The sequence below is a fragment of the Lissotriton helveticus genome, chromosome 3_1 (assembly GCF_964261635.1).
Source record: "Lissotriton helveticus chromosome 3_1, aLisHel1.1, whole genome shotgun sequence".
In the NCBI taxonomy this organism is placed as follows: domain Eukaryota; kingdom Metazoa; phylum Chordata; class Amphibia; order Caudata; family Salamandridae; genus Lissotriton; species Lissotriton helveticus.
In genome coordinates this window covers 1,823,545,238-1,823,564,830 of record NC_136061.1, presented here as the reverse complement: position 1 = coordinate 1,823,564,830, position 19,593 = coordinate 1,823,545,238, and positions in this window count along the sequence as shown.

Here is a 19,593-nt window from a genome sequence, read left to right as displayed (position 1 = left end):
AACATAGACCTAATGTTATACAACCAAGGGATGGCATCTAGTCGACCCAGACTCCTCACTTCTAGTAAGGCCTTGGCATACAAGGAGTGTTCTGGAGTAATCCAGTCGCCTCCAAAATGCCAAAAGTCTATATCGCGCTACGTCCTCGATATTAAGGCAGCCCAGGTCTAAATAGAGAGGTAGTAAGGGAGTGGATTGCGGGAGGCCAACTATTGATCTCACAAACTTATTTTGTGCTATTGCAAGGGGGGATAGGTTATCAAAGCCCCACAATTTGGCGCCATATAATATAGCTGGGGTGATTTTGGTGGTGTATATTTGCAGTACGGGGGCAACAGGCTCAGTTTGGGAGAGCCTATGCTCCTTAATCAGGGAGCCTGCTAACTGCGCATGCTTTAGTGCCAACATATCAACTTGGGGCTTCCAACTTAGCTTTCTACTTAACGTGATACCCAGATAGGTAAACACATCAGTCTGATCCAAAGGAATATCATTCATGAATACTCTCACGTTGATGGACTTGTGTTTGTGGAGCACCATGAACTTTGTTTTTCCCACATTTACCATTAGCTCATGTTCACGGCAAAACACCTCAAAACGAGACAGGGCAGCCTGCAACCCCTGTCTTTTCTTGGATATTATCAGGGTGTCGTCCACAAACATGAGCAAGGGTATTTTCATGCCAGCTAACGTTGGTGCATCGGTGGGGTGGTTTGAAAAGTACTAGACTACTCTGTTTATAAATAAGGAAAACAGAGTAGGAGCCAGCACACACCCCTGTCATACCCCTCTAGACACTAAAAACCTCTCTGTAGTCTCTCCCGGTTTACCCCATCGACCCTGCGCATAGATTGATTCATGTAGTTTTACCAAAATAATTTGTGAAAGGGTCCCTACATGAGTCACAAAGTGATCTCTACTAGGTCTACGTACCCTATTGTTCTAAACAATACCAATCACACACATTTTGTTACCTACATGAGCATATATAGCAATTGAAATTTCTCAGAAGTAGAAGCACACTGGATTACCAGCTGGCTGTATCTGCACTATGCATATTTGTACATAAAAAAGCATAACAAAATTTTAATAAAAGAATAATAAGAGAAAGGGAGATACGTTGTGGAAAATGGTACAAAATTTATTTAGCAATGTTATCAATTTTTTATCATCACTGGCACAAACAATACTTAATATAAATGCATTCAAAAAACAATTTCTAAAAACATCAAGGATCAATCGTTAAAAATGTTCATCAGAACAAGGGTCGACGCAGCGTTTCGGTTGGGGATTGAAATTAAAAACCTTCTTCAGGACCAGTTCTGAGGTTATTAGAATTCCTCTGACTTGGATCAGTCTTGAAGCTTATTGAGTGATGAGATGAAGAATAAATTCAATCTCTATGCGTTGTGTTTTCATAAATCTTAGCCGAGATGAACTCGGATTCAAGCTTGTATGGTAGGAGCCACCAATGTCCTTACTTGTGATTGATATGGTAAGGCCAATTTGCTTAATGGCAAAAACGAGCATAGAGATTGAATTTATTCTTCATGCACTGTTGTACCATGAACCTGTCTTCATAATCCTGTTCTTCCTGGGAGTACTACTTTTAATGAAGAACTTTTTTAGATTCTTGAATAGCTCTTCGTGGACTTGGAGTATAATGAGATTAACAACCTCCTGTGACTCAAAATCAGAAAGTTTAGACAATGACCCCATTACCAGGTCCCTCATCTGGGCCAGTTCACCCTCATTATTGGCAATCCTTGCCCACTGAACTCTTCTCAGGTCATTAGTGGCAGTGACCTCTTCGGTGTTATACTCAACCTCCCTGGTTATTGCACAGCAAAAGCTTGTGTCTTTAAATATCAAAACCAGCGGATTGTGGTCTCTTTCAGACCTCCTCTGAACCTCCATATTCAATACAGATGACCAAAATTCTACTTTATTAAGAATGTAGTCTGTATGACTACTACTTACTCCATTATCAAAGGTGTTTGCACCCAGCCTATCTGACCGCATCCTCCTGTTTGCTGCCCTCATTCCCCTTTCTAGACAGAAGACCTTTAGTTGTCATGCGGCCTCGGTCCATTTTTTTATGGGTCGTAGTTCTAATTGAGGAATATTCCATAATATATCCTCATCTTCACTAAGCATTCCGTCTTCCATATCAGGGTCTCAAAACTACAGTTGAAGTCACCCGCAATAATCAAATTACCGGTGACTCCAACATTGTCCAGATAACTATCAAGAGCTGTGACCACACTGGATCCCCTGCCACCCGGCTGCCCTCGTGAATAGACATTCAAAAGCGTTATATCAAGGCCTGTGGGTGATCTAACACGTATGGCCATGATATCCAGGCTATCTATTGTTAACTCTTCCACCCTTATACCCTCATACTGTTTGACCCAACAGGTCAACCCTCCAACCGGTCTTCCCCTCGTACCTCCTATTGCAGCCTTTGAAAAGTTTAAGAAGCCCGGATGGTAGACTCTATCCAGAGACCAAGTCTCCAGGAACAGCCAGACATCAAATCCGTCAATGTCTGAAGTCCAATCCGTCAACATTATTTTGGAAGATAGTCCTGCAATATTCCAGGTTCATATATGTTTTTAGGAGACTGCTACCAACATCCTCTGAACTGATAATTTCCACAGCATCATATATTCTATCATTTAACAATAAACCTTCTCTGGGAGGGCTAATTGTAAGTTGGGCACAAGCTCCTGATCTTGGCGAGATTGTAATCGCCGTACCACTGTAACTAAGATCCCTTAGGGGTGCACACCCCATGCTTATATGACTTAAACTATCAACCTATTCATCACAAAAGACTGCCTCCTGTTTGGTCAATGGAACATTAGTGGAAACGCCCTGGTTGCTACCAAAATCATCTATACCCATAAGTCCCTCTGAATCAATTAGTAGAGGTGTATTAATTGATCCCAGTCAATCGATTTCTTCTAACGATGAAAACCTTTCGAAACGATTGCTTGTTTGGACAGGAAAGTCATATTGATATGCCTTATTGGGTTCCCACTGCTCATTATACCTAATCATATTCCGCGGTTTATAAAAATAACCTAGAGGGAGTATTTTTATGTCATCTACTTCGAAAGAGGAATAACCAGCCATTTCTAGTATGTGCTGTACCAGTGTTGATGATCTAAAACTAAATACAACACAGTCACCTAACATGGACTTTCGTGACTTTCCAATCCATTTAATTCTACGGACCATTTTAAATTCCATGAACATTTGGTCTCTTATGCCTGTCCTATTACCCAGAAAATACAGGGCCTTGTTTTTAAGCGTCGACCAATGCTCCCGAGAGCCAGGAGGAAGCATTAGGACGTTTGCAAGTACCACTGTATACCGCGTGGCCTCTGGTGGAAGGTGCAAAGTAGAGTGTGAGTTTGTATTGCTTACTGCACCTATCTCTATGGGCCTGCTCCTAATGCCATTTTCCCCTTGCTGCGGCTTCAGTATCGTAACAGTACCGTTACTTATGTTGGATGTATGATTAAACTCAGTGCTTGTGGCTGTTACAGCTGGTGCGGAACTTTGGCAAGCATTAACCGGAATTCCCTGTTGCACTTCATTCGTAGCCCCCATCATGTTATTAGATACCCCCCTATTTCCATGTGCATTAGATTGAACTGGGTTTATTTGGTTGTTGCTCGTGATACTTTGTTAGATCTTTTTTAATCTTTCATCAACCGAGGTCAATCTTTTGAGTAGGGGGTCTATCATTGCTGCAATTTTCTCTCCTATTAGAGAACATAACTCATCCGAATTAAACTGATTACTTGAATGAGCTACTCGGTCTCGGTTAGCAGCCTGCTCTATTGAAGTATCCATAGGATTTGCTATGGGTTTTACAACAGGTTTTGCAACCGGTTTGGTGCCACCTGATTTCCCAGTAGTGGTTGCTCTACATGAATCTTTTCTCTTCAGATGAATTGGGCTTTACTGGACCACGTCCTTTCCATTTTTTAGAAGGTGGTTCCCCGCCTATCCCCCCAGTAACCTTCTTTCCCCTTGTGGTAACCATTGATAGACTACCCTGTTCTTGTGATGTTCCTTGGGTTGAGTCCACTCGGTCGTTATTTGTCAGGTGGGGTGAAATTCTATGGCTTTCAAAGTCAGGAACATTTCCTACAGGAGGTTGAGAAGACTCAACTGTGGACATACAGCTACCCAATGAAAGCACGGGATCAAGTGAGAGTCTGCGCTCCGTTAACTGTATTTCATGCATCAAAACGGTTTCAGCTCTACTTAAAAAAGCATCAAGGGTGCCCACGACCCCTTCACCCAACTTTCTTTTACTCGTAATTGTAATACCCCTAGCCTACCTAGATACACTGATATAACTTTGTTATAACACACAGACTATGTTTGAAATGTGAGGCAAAAATGCTTACAGGGTAGTAGAGCAAATGTCAATAGTATGGCCCAGCCTGGCCTCCTCTGGGCTCTGACGGGCGTAGACGGGCCCGCCCTTGGCCCGGGCACGTCTCCCCCGCGTCCCGTGCTGCAGGATCCCTGGAGCAGTTTTAAAGCACCTCCTGGTGCTTTTCCCGCGATGCGGTGCAGGTGCCAATGAGGGGCGCTGGGGGATGTAGTTCCCTTGCAACCTCGTTGATGGTGGTGAGTCGCGATAGCAGGAAGTGCCCCGATGGGCCATTGCAGTCCCCACGGACTGTTACTGGAAGCTGAGGTGCTCTGTGGTAGTGGCAGTGGCAGAAGAAAAAGAGACTCGAGCTGCGGGAGCCCTGGAGCAGTTTTAAAGCGCCTCCTGGCGCTTTTCCTCTGACGCGGTGCAGGCGCCAATGAGGGACGCTGGGGTATGTAGTTCCCTTGCACCCGCATCGATGGTGGCAAGTTGCGATAGCAGGAAGTGCCCCGATGGGCCGTTGCAGTCCCCACGGACTGCTACTGGAAGCTGAGGTGCTAACCAAAAATGGTTATTTTCCCGACCAAGCCTTCTGAATAATATCTTGTTGGGAATCACCTCCTGAAGAATGACTACTTAGTCCTCCACCTTCTCTCGGAGGAATATTTTTCCTCCCGCGACGGCACAGGAGAAATCTAGTCATTTAAGTAGAAATGTTTAAATTTTTCAAACAGAGCCAGGAAGCAGGGGTCTCCAACCAGTAGCTTGTTAGATACTGTACCTCTCGATCTGACTCTGAGTAGCACACTTGTGAGCAGGCTAGCTTATTAAATTAGAAAGCTTTTGCTTGGTTGAATTATTATACATATAAAAAAATTAAATTATGCAGCACTAATATGATCAGTAGCTCTCAATGTGTTTCATTGAACTTAAGGAGACCCCTGGTGCCCTAGAGTCACAATGATTTGCTCTGAATAGATGTTATTTTCTCTTGTATTACTAAGGGCTTACACCTGAATTTTAAGACTTAACTAGGAATAATATAGGTTTACTTCACTCCGGCAATCCAGGAGTAGGCCGGTAGCACTACAAGAGAAAGTCGCAGCAAAATCTTCATGTGTTGTGCCCATAGTTTGTTTTCCATCTGTTATTGGATGATTGAATTGAAACTATGGGCACATGACGCTGCCATTGGTACAACACTCACTGCTAAGATCTGTGTGTCACCTGCAGGCACAGTTACATATCCTACACGAACAATGAGTGTCAGGTTAGATATGCACTATGAATGAAAGCGCCACAAAAATAACACGTTTATTATTTCAAAGAAATGGCCATTCATGCGATCATGAACATGCACAACATATATGCTTAGTGCTGTAGACAAATGGTCTGACTGCGAGATGCCACGAGCTCAGAGGGGAAGATACTGTGTGTCAGAAGAAGCGATATTTAACAGTATCTGTACTAATTTACTTCAGGCCTTATGGGTTTTAGCTTGGAATGAGAAATGCACTCATTTACCCAGATTAACCAAGTCAAAACTGCAGGTCTAATCCCAATTCCGGGGACTTTTCCCTTCAATTTACCACCTGCTTGGAGGGAGTGGCCTAGGTGAGAGCGGCACTGCAAGGTCAGGGTACAAGGGGGGGGGGGGCAGCCTCCATGGCTGCTTGTAGGGAGCCTTGCGTGCTTCAGCATTGATGTGGGGGAGGGGAGTTGGGGGGCAGCTGGCACCTGTACCCCCTTCAACCTCGGTTTACTCGTTGTGTTCCTTTAACCAGTAAAACAGGGCCTGGTCTCCCTACATCAAGTCATCCCAGTTATGGGAACACCAGGTCACTCAAAATTGGCCAGAGTGGTAATGCACATCCCAGGGATATGGCTCCAGCCCACTCTTAACGATGATTAAAGAACAAAAGTGTATCTCAGTTTTCTGCCGCTAAACCGTTGATAATTTTTAACGCTGTTCTTGATAATATGCCCCACTGTCTCAGGGCACATTGGAAGTGTGCACAGTGATTTCATATGCTAATAGGCATTAAGCATGTGGTATTGTTGTAAGAAACAGCCTTGGAGGTAGGACTCAAGAGCAGACAAACACACTATGGCTAACAGGGCCGGTCCTAGGATATGTGGGTCCCTGGGCAGAATAGGGACATGTGAGACCTGAATCAGGGACGACGTGGAATCGGTTTGGGCCGGCTAAGGAACGTTTTTTTTCTTTTTTAATAATTAAAATTAAACCAACCCCCGCGACACCCACACCCGCGACTCATGCCGGCCGTGACTGGGTTTTGTCAATGGTTGTTAGCTGTTTAAGCTAAATGAGTAACAACAATAAATTAATTTCCTTTCCCATTGTTGTTTAGACCGATAAGTAGCTCCTTCACACACATTTGAAGTTTTGTCTCAAGGATCCACCATATTTTATTATATCGGTGACTCACCCCAGGTCGCGGGGTCTCAGTCTTGGTCAAGCTTTACTTCCTTGATGAGACTCAGTAACATGTCTGGATGGACTTTTTTTTCCATGTAGATGCTTCATCATACAGCGGTGAAGCCCATTTCAGGTAGGGCACAATGAACAATATGCATAACCTTGGGCAACGACTGCAGAAGCACAGATGAGAGAACACATTTAATGAAATGCTTCTTGGAAAAACTCTGAGAGGGTATGGGGGCCAAACAAGAAGAGGAGATGGAGTTTGTTCAAGAATGTTCATCTAGCTTATTTTATTGATTATAAAAAAGAGCATATAGTGTTGTGTAGCATTTTAGGATCCAAGTGTAATTTACCGATTCATGCCCTTATATAGGTATAATTCACATTGCCCTTATATTGACATAGACATCATACGCATATTTAGACATAGCCCATCCAGTCCAAATACAGGCATGGCTACTTCCGCTACTTCCAAAAAGCCACAACGATTTCTTGGAAAACTCGGCTTCAACAGTCAGGGACATCCCCTTGCTTGAATATTGATTTGTCCTGGAAATCATGGAGTTTTCAAAGAACTACCATTCCCTTGGGGTTCTTTGATGACGTTATTATGTCCGACTTTACGTCAAACTAGGCACCTTCAAGGTATAAATGTGCCTACATTTGCCCAAGCAAAGGCACGGTGGTTCGGAGCAGCTCGACTAAATTCTTGCCCGACGCAGCTCGCTACAGCAAGTGCCGAAGGAAGCCGACCCTCCAGCTGACGCACTGATAGAGAAGCTGCCCTTTCTCTCGCTGAGAATCCAGCTCCAGTGTTTCCAAGCTCCCCTAGCGGGGTGTTGGGAAATCGAGTCAGAGACAGAGATACCAGACCTCCTTCATTCTGAAACCAAGGTACGGAGCTGATTAGACCCTAAGAGAAATCTTGGTTAGATTCTTGACAAAGAAAAACTAAACCTATGCTACACCTCACTTACTTCTTCCCTCGTACTAGACTTAAGTTAGGTACATTGGGGTAGGCGTATTTTAGAAGCACTAGTTGAGTACTTTTAGCCTTTGTTATTTATGTATGTATTTATCTATGGTTTAGAAACCATACAATGCTTTTACAGTATCATTTCATAATACTCATCTTACTGTACGCATTATAGTTTGCAACCAGTATTACAATAGTAGCAGTTCACTTTACTTGCTTGAGAAAGAAGATTGTTCAATAAAACCCTTTTTATTGAAAACGCCCGTCTCTCTATTTCTCTGCACCTCTGATGAAAAGAAGCATGCACGATTGACTGAGTAAAATATCTATCTATTGTTTCTGCGACTCTGAAGATCAGTTTTCTTCTTGGGAAAACAACGTTGTCATGTTTATGCGGTTGTCAGAAACGAATACCTAATATATTGATAGAGACCCAGTCGACCTAAGTCCTACGTCAAATCTATAGGACAGTGGCGTCACTAGGTGGGTGCGGGGGGTGCGGACCGCACCGGGTGACACCCCTCACATGGGGTGACACCATCTAGTTAAGCTGTGAACTGCAGCCTCGCCTCCAGGGACGGTTCTCTCACGTGTGCGCTGGGGCTTCGCCCCCTGTATTTCATTACCCAAATAGCTTGTTGTTATTGAACAAATGTTCGAGTCAGTCCACTATTCCAAAATAAAATATTTTCTTTAAGTGTAGTACTGAAAAAAATACTTGCCGTCACACAAAAACTGGAGCAGCCCTCTGCTGCACCTGCGCAGCTAACTCAGTAAAGCTTACGTCCATTTGCCGAGCAGATGAGCTCAAAGCCTGGCTGAGGCCTGTGAGGTCACGAACTCTCAAAATCATTGCTTCCCGGGCTAAGCTCCGCCCCTGACAACATGGTGAAAAGTTTGTCCCTGTGCGTTTCTGCCTGAAGCCCTGTCCAGGGGCTTCATGTCCATCAGGGCTGCGTCACAGGATGGGGTGGGAGCAACCATCACTGACCCCATCTTGTGACGAGTGTTGAGAGAGGGTGGGGTTAAAGCATGGTCCATGGAGGCGGCAAGATCAACCCTGGAATCTGGACCCTGGCGCTGTTTATTTTCAACAGATGCGTGTGAATTAATTGCTTGTTATCAGAACGATCTCTCTGAATGCAGAGCGACTTCTGCAGCACCGATGAGCATTTCTAGTAAGTGAGCTTCCTTTCCAAATGAGCTTGATCGATATTTTGCCGACAGTCACAGGATGCTGCTGTGGCACAATTGTACCGGCGGCAACTCCTTGCACTTACTTTTAGTGTGCCGGTGCCCACATGTGCGCATTTAATTATGTGTTACCAAAGAGATTTCACAAGCACAACAGCCACAGTGTCTGTTTTCCATCTCTGACTCCATGGTGCTTCTGTACGATAACATTTATTCTAGACTTCCCGATGGCAGCAGATAATGATGCCACTCTAAATCCATTAGATATTTTCAGAACATTAGTTTTCTACACAGCAGGCAATAAAATTGGATCCGCATTGGCTGTGGTTGCACTGGTGAATACTATGCACGTACTCACTATACCGGTTTCATTTCCTCTCTATTCCAGACCCATCATGTTCAGAAAAGCAAAAGCAAGTAGAGAGATTTTGTCCTCGAAAGAGACCAGTGCTTGACAATTTGATCTTTCACTTAACGTGTACACCCTCGAAGGCCATATTTAGGTTCATTCGCCTGCTCACCTTTTCCCCACTGATTGCGTGCCTACTTTCCATTTTTGCACCCATATCTTTCCTATACGATCACATTAATGACCTCCCAACCTGTCCGCTTTGATATCTCATTGTGCACTGTGCCACTGCTGCGACGAAGCGCGGCGCAGCATTAGTGTCCGGGGGTCAATCGGGCCCAATCCACACTGAATGAATGATTTCACAACGAGCACTGGATCAGGCGTATTCAGCCTCTCTCTGACTGTCACACCTCTTCCTTACTTACTGCATCCCACTATTCGCCCAACAACCTCATCCATAGACCCATGGCCCACACATCCATTCATTCACCCATGAGCACATTTGCCCAATCAACCATCCATCCTTTTCAAACATATTTATTCACTTCCATACCCATCCTTCCACATCACCAATTATCCATCCATACATACCTGCATGCATGCATCCACCCATCCACAACTGGGAAAGTACTGATTTCTGAATAATGAATGTATAAAACATTAAGGTATTCCATGTCAGTGATATGGTTTTTGTTTATGTTTCACATGTTTTAATTAATCTTGCATTCCTTAAGAGTGCCCACTATTTCCAGGATGCTGTATTTTGTTGTGTAGCATATTTCTTGTACAGTGCATACTTTGAACTGAGCCTCGTTCAGTCATATTTAACGGGCCACCATTGAGAACTTAAGAGCAAAGGCTGAAGGCTGTGTCAGTTTCTCACAGTGCCTGTCAGTGGGTCTATAAGGTGTTCAGAAAACTTGGCCATCCAACCCCTGGCCTCTCTGCTAAACAATCAAAGCAAAGGTCACTTATTTAAGTTGCAATTGTGATTCTGTGCAACTGTGTGTGAAGGAGGTACACAGTTGCCAAAATATTGAGAAGGCGATTGTAAACGAAAATACAGTTCTTACCGGTGAGTCAGTGCGTTGTGTTTTTGGGGGTTGAAAAGTTAAGTTCTCTGATTATACTGAACAAGCGGCTACCAACGTCATTATCATATGAAATCTCTACTATTGATGTCATAAAACTTTCGCAATTACTTTATCAACCTTCCTGCTTCCTCAAATTTGCTTGAAAATGCCCCATTTATCCACTCTTTTTCAAAGATTTCTTGTAGGTTGTTCAGGCTTGCTCACTTGCCTCAGTGCGGTACCACGTTAACTTTCCGGCCCACCACTTTCAAATGTCACTAGCCGCCACTGCTCGCCTCTGCTCTGTCTATTTAAACTTATCCTCAGCGCAGCGCGCACGAATTTAAAGCACATTTCATGTGTTTATTTCAGCCACTTTGAGAAAAGCCAAGAACTGTGAGGGAGAAACCATGGGGAGGGTGAGGGGGTGGAGAAGGCGATGAGGAAAGGGTTAAAAGAGCAGCAGGCGGGGGAGGGGGTGCAGGCAGAGGGGAGGGATGGTGCAGGCTGAGCGTGAGATGGTGCAGGCGGAGGGGAGATGGTGCAGGCGGAGGGGATATGGTGCAGGCGGAGGGGAGATGGTGCAGGCGGAGGGGAGATGGTGCAGGCGGAGGGGAGATGGTGCAGGCGGAGGGCGAGATGGTGCAGGCGGAGGGCGAGATGGTGCAGGCGGAGGGCGAGATGGTGCAGGCGGAGGGGAGATGGTGCAGGCAGAGGGCGAGATGGTGCAGGCAGAGGGCGAGATGGTGCAGGCAGAGGGGAGATGGTGCAGGCAGAGGGGAGATGGTGCAGGCAGAGGGGAGATGGTGCAGGCAGAGGGGAGATGGTGCAGGCAGAGGGGAGATGGTGCAGGCAGAGGGAGAGATGGTGCAGGCAGAGGGAGAGATGGTGCAGGCAGAGGGGAGATGGTGCAGGCGGAGGGGAGATGGTGCAGGGGAGATGGTGCAGGCGGAGGGGAGATGGTGCAGGCGGAGGGGAGATGGTGCAGGCGGAGGGGAGATGGTGCAGGCAGAGGGAAGATGGTGCAGGCGGAGGGGAGAGGGGAGATGGTGCAGGCGGAGGGGAGATGGTGCAGGCGGAGGGGAGATGGTGCAGGCGGAGGGGAGAGGGGAGATGGTGCAGGCGGAGGGGAGAGGGGAGATGGTGCAGGCAGAGGGGAGATGGTGCAGGCAGAGGGTGAAAGGATGCAGGCGGAGTGGAGATGGTGCAGGCAGAGGGTGAGTTGGTCCATCCGGTAAATTGTGAGGGGGTGACACCATGAGTTACCCTCACCGGGTGACACCAACCCTAGTGACGCCACTGCTATAGGATATATTATTCCAATGCGTAGAGCCTATTGGGAATATAGGAACTACACTACAATAGATTAATTGTGGATAGACAATAACTATGTATACCTGAGTCTGGGATTAGAGACTGTTAGAGTCCTTTGGCTACACCTCTCTTGCACTTTTGAAGGTTGCTATCTGTTCTACCCACTCTAATTCATGGTCTTATCTCAGAGATTCCCTTTCCTCTCACTGTAATAGTGCGTCTCTGGGCTTGCTCTTCCTCGCATCTATACCCAAAATCGTTCTCATGAACTCTCTTTCAGTACTTTATACTTAAACGTGCACCCACACTCTCTGGCGCTACATATTAACACACTCCTGCACTGCCAATGTACTCCTACACCAAACTCACACATACCCTGAACCGCACACACAGGCACTTACAATGAACACACACCTTTCTATACCACATCCACACAAACACAACATCCACACATGCACGCCATCGTACACAACACATGCATACCTCTACCACACCTCACTCACTCAATTCATTATCCGATCCTCTCTGCTAAATGTGTGGTGGCAATATTGTGCTGTCCAATATTGAAACAGTATTTTTTAGCCAAGTGCGAAACTAACTGCATTTTTTTCTTTAAAGTTTTTAATAGTGAAACATGTTCTCAGTAGTAGGCTTTACATAGATGCATCATATTTTTGTCATTTAATCTTTAACATAGCACCTCCGTTGCATTTGCTCCCAAGAAGGCATTTATGTGTTTATTTATATTGTTCTTCCATTGCACAAACCTTAAGGCAGCAGATAACTCTACATGGTCGAGGGCAAGCATTAAATCAATGAGTGATAGCTGAGTTGTGCACGCTTAATGCAATGTAATGTTGTGTACATTAAAGAAATGCATCTTTAACTATTTCCAAAATGTGAGCAGTTTTGGGGTGGACCTGATGTACATGGGGATATTGTTCCAGATCCTGGATGCATAAATGAAAAAGCCCTTTTTAGGTCTGACCTGAAAATACAGCTGTTGCCAGAGTAATATGATCAACCTAAAAAATAGCTTTATGGAGTACTACAGAGAGGGGCTTAAGCTCTGCCCACGTGTGGGTAGCCAGCATCACCTGTTTTGATTGGGCAGAGGCTGTGTGCTTGCACAGAAAAAAAGTACTTCCCCTACAGGCAGCTGTGATTATTTTGTTTGGTAATCCAGTCCATTGCAGTATGGCTGCCTGAGTTTGAACTTTTGGGTGCACATACATGGTATTTCAATGCTGTTAAAGTGTCTCTGATAATTTACATAGTATTTTTCCCGGCAGCAGCACAGATGAGTGGAGGGCAGTAATCAGGAATGTATAACACCCTCCCTTTCCGTAATAAACTTTAGACTTCAGAATGCATTTTTGTGCATGAGAGCAGTATGGGATGCCCAAAGCTACACTAATCTACATGGTCTGGCTTGACTATGAAGTTGTCGCCTGACCTTAGGTGAGTAACAAAAAAGTTGATCCATGTGCTACTGAGAAAAGTGCTTAGGCTCCACCCACACATTGGTTCTCCTGATTACAGGATTTGATTGGGCTGAATGTGTGTGCTTCCACTAAAAAGGCTGTTTGTATTGCTATTTTGGCTTGTGACAAAGAGTATACTCAATACAGCAGGACTGGAATGAATATGGTGGGAAAGCCAATGATTATGCGACCTTATGCGGCTCATATTGTGTTCATATATTTTCATAATTTTGTAATTTGTAATGTTAACACTGTCTGGGCAAAGGTTTCACGTCATTAATTTAGCAGCCACATGCAGAGATAAGCAATAGAAAACGAGTCATCAACCTTTGAGTGGGGGCTTCCAGTGTGCAGCGACATGGGTCGCTACGATTTCAGTAACTTGTGACCCATTTGAGCTAGAACCCAATTTTGGGGGGGCGGGTAAAATCGGCAGATTATGCAGTAGATAATAGATTATGGGGCAAATTCAACAAATCCATAAATATGCAAAAAGCACTGCAGCTGCAGAATCACATAACTCTAATGGTCTGGCTAATATCTATATTAAAGCTCATAGGTAGGTATTTTGTCAAATGGAATCTCACACATTACCATAGTAGGAAAGGGTTTTGGTGTTGGTTACCCCATGTGATAAACTGTGGATACATAATCCTTGCTAGTTTCTCTTTGGAGAGATAGTATTTTGATTAGTCAACTGTAAATGTATATACCTTTCTAATTTTATAACTGTGCACCTGATGTTGGAATTGCCTATGCTTAAAACTGTAGGCGTAAGTTGGTCATGGTGACTAGCTATAGGCCTGACGGTCAATTAAATGTTATGACAAAGGCCGTTGGTGTAGCTTATTAGTTGGGAAAATGGTTTAGCCTGTAAGCCTTTAACAGGTGTTTTGTTACATGTAATCTCACAGTTTACCGTAGTAGGCAAGGGTTTTGGCATCGGTCACCCACTCTGGCAAAGTCTTGGGGTTTTCACTGTGATCATTCTTGTTAGGGCATGTTGAGAGAGGTTGCATAATGTTTTGCAAGCTGTATTTTTTACATATTTATAATTTTATAACTGTATGCATGATGGTTGCCAGTATATGTGCCCTTGAATAGGATGGTAGTGGGTAAGGTGAAAGACAATGGTAAAGGGAATAAGCCTCATCGGATCATTGGGAAACGTCGTGCGAGATTTCACAAGCTTGATCTGTTTATTATGCGACATTATGACAAAGTCAATAGGTCTGGCCTACATAATCTGAAAAGTATGCGTTAAAGGCAATCCGAGGATCTCAGGTTTACCACTCAGATAAAAAAAATAGCCGGACAGTGTTTTGGTGTCCAAAGATCTCTTAGGAAATTTCTGCCACTTCTACCACAGAAGAGATGGTCATTCGCGCCCTAATATTGTCATGCATTGATTATGCAAATGCTCTTTATTTGGGCGTTCCTGGTTACCAGTGGAAAAAACTCCAGTCTATTCAGAATGTCGCCGCCAGGGTTTTATTGAATATCCCTCGAAGGTCAAACATACGACAACATCTGCGTAATCTCCACTGGCTGACGGTTGCGGAAAGAGTGAGATTTAAAGCCCTTACCACAGCGCACACAGCCCTGTATCAGTCTGGCCCTGGCTACCTTAGGAAGCATTTTAAATTCTACGTGCCCCCAAGAAACACAGCTCCTCACATTGATACCATGTTTCCGCCGGGTGAGAATGGGCGGTGCCTCTCTGGCTTATAGGGCTGCTGTGGCTTGGAACACACTTCCTTTGAAACTGCGCTGCATCCAAGATGTCAAGATGTTCAGGAAATGGTTGAAAACATTGCTCTTTGTATAGAACCCCGTTGACTGACTCCCATCTGCTCGCAAGGTACAGCGCCGGGACACTCCTGAGTAGCCTCGCTCGATATAAATGCATATAACATAACATGACATAACAATACGCCTTTAAGGCTGGATTGGGATTTCACTGTCCTAAACCTGTAGGCAGGTATTTTGTTACATGGAATGTAATAGATTATCATAGTAGACACTGATTCTGATATTGGTGATCCACCTGAACAAATGTGGAGATAGAAAGTATGCACTACAGTAATAACAACAATAATGCATTGTAGGGTCTCTTAGCAAATATAGCAGTTTGCTATTCCATCTGTAATTATATATGCCTGATGGTTGCCTTGTGGAAAGTTTAAGCTCAGAGCAGTAGGTTTGAGTTGATTATGGTGAGAAGCCAATGATAAAAGCTACAGCCCGAATGTTTATCATGAAGATTTATGATAAAAGAGTTAGGCCTGACATATTGAATGTGAGAAGCATATGTTAAATTCAATAGGCATTTAAGAATGGACTGCTCTCAGTCTCAATTCAAGCCTATAGATAGTTGTTTGTTGCATGGAATTTCACAGATTGCCTTAGAAGTCAAGGGGTTTGGTATTGGTTACACCCTCTGACAAACCATGGGTGTAGTAGATTTGCTCTGAGAGAATCTTTGTAATGCCCTATTAGGAGAGATAAGGTAGAAGGCTTGACTTGTTTACTGTAAATAGCATGTGTTAGAGCCAATAGGCCTCTAACAGTGGGTTGTTTTCACATGGCAGGCTGTAGACAGGTATATGGTTACATGTAATCTCACAGATTACCAAAAAAGGCAAGATTTATGATGTCTATCACCCACTCTGACTCATCCTAGAATTTCACTGTGATGAATCTTATTAGGCCCTATTGTGATGAGTTGTATATTCTTTTTAACCCTGTGTGGAGAAACTGACTCCGCTCACTGAGTTTGCGGAATTCAGAAACTCCGCACTCCGTGTGCAAGACGGAGTTCCTGATAAAATTCTGCATTCCCCACAGAGCGGAGTTTTCCTACATCGGCATGTGGGCAACTGGGCACGTGGGCATACATAAGAGTCAGGGGAGCCCTGTACAATTGTCGATGGCGCTCGAATCACTACGGAGTCTGTTATTAAGTTATTAAGATTGCTACCCATTGTGACATAGTTATTCCCCCGACGCATGCGCAGAATTTAAGTCCGCCTTCACGTGTGTTGCTCGCTCTCGATGCGGCTTCCGCTGCGGAGAGTCCTCCTCTCTCCTGGTGCATTGGCCCAGTGTGTGGTGTACCACGCTGGTGCCACCAGCGCCCACCATGACTTAGCAGGCACTGGGTGGCTGGTGCTGGATGGAGCCCCCGATTGACCCCCGCATGAGTCCTTCTTGAAAACAATTACTGCGCCGATGGCTTCGGAGAACCACGCCTCCGAGTAGCCACAGGTGATCACTGCCCCGCCTCCAGCAATAGTGGTTCGCTTTTGGCGTTTTGCACGCTGATGTTCTCCGTAAATCCTGCTAAGTGATCGCGGCTTTCCTGTCGGGACTTGGTGGCAGTTTTGGGTCAGCTCCGGAGCGCTCTTTACTTTGGCGGGTGCTTTTCTCCTGCATTTCTCCTGCTTAATGCCTGGGCGTGTGTGACGGCAAGGCTTCTCAGATAGCGGTGTTGGAATTCCCGCTGCGGGCTCGGACGGCGCTCACGCAGGTGAGGAGAAGGAGGTTGCTTCGAGCGGCCGCTTTGCTCTGCGAATGCCGAGTGCCAGGCACAAGTTGCAAGCTGTGAGCCCCCTGCTGATGGCGAAATTTCCCTAAAGGACGAGAAGAGATAAGGGGAGGGAAAACAGAAATCGACCTGCACAGCCTGTTGTTACCAGGGAGCAGGACAGACTTTCACTCCTTTCTCCCTTCCTCCACTAGGCGTCTCCTCTGTGTGTGTAATATCAATTCTATGCTTTATCTATGGCTTCCCTTTGTTAGAGCGCTCTAGAGATTAGGGTGTGCTGAATCATTTTTCTGGGGAGAGATCATACTAACAAAAGAAGCATATAATTATAAGTGTCATCAAACTATAGTGGAGAGTTGTAAGGAGTTGAAGTGGTCAAAATGGGAAAACTGCTTAATGCAGCCCGCCTCAAAGTTAAAACTCGCCGAGCCCAGGCCAAGGAGGCAAAAGAGGCAGCCCGATTGGCTAGTAAGGAGAATGCCCCCAATCTGTTCGGACTTGATGCCACACTTTAGAGCTCAGAAGAGGAGGATCTACCCTCTGCTATATCTTCGGAACAGGCGGATATGGCAAATAAGAATGTAGCTACAGCTATGCCAGTAACATCTCTACAGGATAATTCGGTGACCGAGGGTGCCAAAAAGTCCAAAGTTGCAAAAGAAGCAAAACAATTTGCATTATTTTCAAAAAAAGCTAAGTTACAATCCCCTTCTCTACGCTCCAGCCTAGCCCCAAAAATCTCTAAGGAACCCTCAGGAGTTGCAGTGCCACCAGTATCAGTACCAGTAATAGACTTGGCCCCTAATAGTCAGGAAAAAATGCAATGTAACCTGAAAGCTGATCTTACAATCATGGAGACATTCTTGGGACAAAATCTAAGTCAGGATGGGCTGACCTCCTTAACTTTGCTGACCGCTCAAAATGGGAGACAACGGGGGCAACCAGAAATATCAGAAATATCTGTCCAGGCTGCCATTGCCTTCAGTGTCTCCGGCACCTCGATAACTTCCCAAGTCAAGACACCGACACCGCCTCAGGTTCTTCTGCAAGATCTAGTACCTCCAACTGGCCTGATGTCTCCTGAAGGAATAATGGTAGGAAACACTTCTTCCGCTGTTGACTCCCCTCATATTATCTCTAGCCCAAATACGGAGCTAGCAGGCGAATTTCAGATGAGTGTCAACGACATGTTGAATCCAATTCTGGAGGAAGTCCGTGAGTTGAAGAGAACTCAGAAAACCAAACTTACTTCTCTTCATGAACGATTAGGGAAAATCGATGAGACAATGTCAAGTTTTCCAATTAAACTCCAGGAGGCAGAAGCCAGGATCTCAGTTTTAGAGGACCAGATGACTATAGTAATGGGGGAAGCTAAAGCGGCGCCTAAAAATAAGAATCTTCTGAAAAACAAACTGGAGGAGCTAGAAAACCACTCCCGGAGGTCCAACTTCCGGTTAGTTGGAATTCCAGAATGCATCGAAGGCTCCCAAACCCTGCAGTGGGTCAACTCGTTTATTAGACAAAGGGTTATTCCAGAAGGAGATCTCACCATCACCAGGGCTCATCGTGTGCCTGCCTGTCCGTTTCCCAGTTGTACGATGCCATGGACAATATTGTTAAATTTTGCAGACTATCGTGTAAAAGAGAGAATAGTGACAAAAGCAATCCAACAGAGACAGTTTTTACTGAATGAAACTGTAAAACGTCGTATTTTTTCCGATATGACTCCTGTGGCGGCACGTAGGAGAAAGTAATTTGTGAAGATCCTCCACTTGTTCAAAACTAATAGGGCTCAAGCATCTATCGCCCAACAGTCCAAACTGAGAGTCTTAGTTAAGGGCACATTTTTTATGTTTTCCAACCTGGATGAAGCCCAGAAATTATTAAAAGAGATCTCGCAGGGCTCCAGGGCTTAGAAGCAAATGCTTGATTCAATATAATTTCATGGTTATAAATTGGGGAATAGGTGGGCAATGTTTCCCTTGCCTCCATCATTGGAAAGCCAAGTCATCTGCCAAGTTGTTATATGATCACAATAGAGGGTTTATCCTTATAGCGCACGGCTGCTTGCATGTTTTATTAATAGTTCACAATTTCAAGGATTGCTGGGGGGCCAGGGGTAGGATCACTCAGGTTTAATTACATGACACCTAGGGTGCACAGACATAATATCGACTCCAAAATATCGTTTGGACAGAATATCGAGTTTTAAATATCGTTTGGAGAAAATATCGACTAGACAGAATATCGAAAGCCAAAATATCGTTTTTAAGGTAAGTGAAGTAATATCGACTGTAAATAATATAGACAGTGAAAATATCCAAGTATATAATCTAGATAGTAAAAAACATAGTTTTTTAAATAATATGTAATTATTTATAGTGTTTTTATGTTATAATATGTGTGAAAAGTGTCATTTTATTTTATAATTATTTTTAATTAATGATTTTTTAAAAATTATTGTGTAATTTTATTCTGTAGCGGGTTGTGGGTTTATAGGGGAATAGGGTGGGAAGTAATTTAATTATAATTAATTAAATATGTAAATGTATTAATTGGTAGTAATAATTAATTAATTGGTAATTAAATAATATATGTTAATTATTTAAAATTTAATTGGTAATTAATTTAATTTAATTGATTAATTGCTAATTATGTAAATTAAAATAATGTATTTTCTGTAGCGGGCTGTGGGTTTATAGGGGAATAGGGTGGGAAGTAATTTAATTATAATTAATTAAATATGTAAATTTAATAATTGGTAGTAATATTTAATTAATTGTTAATTAAAAAATATTTGTTAATTAA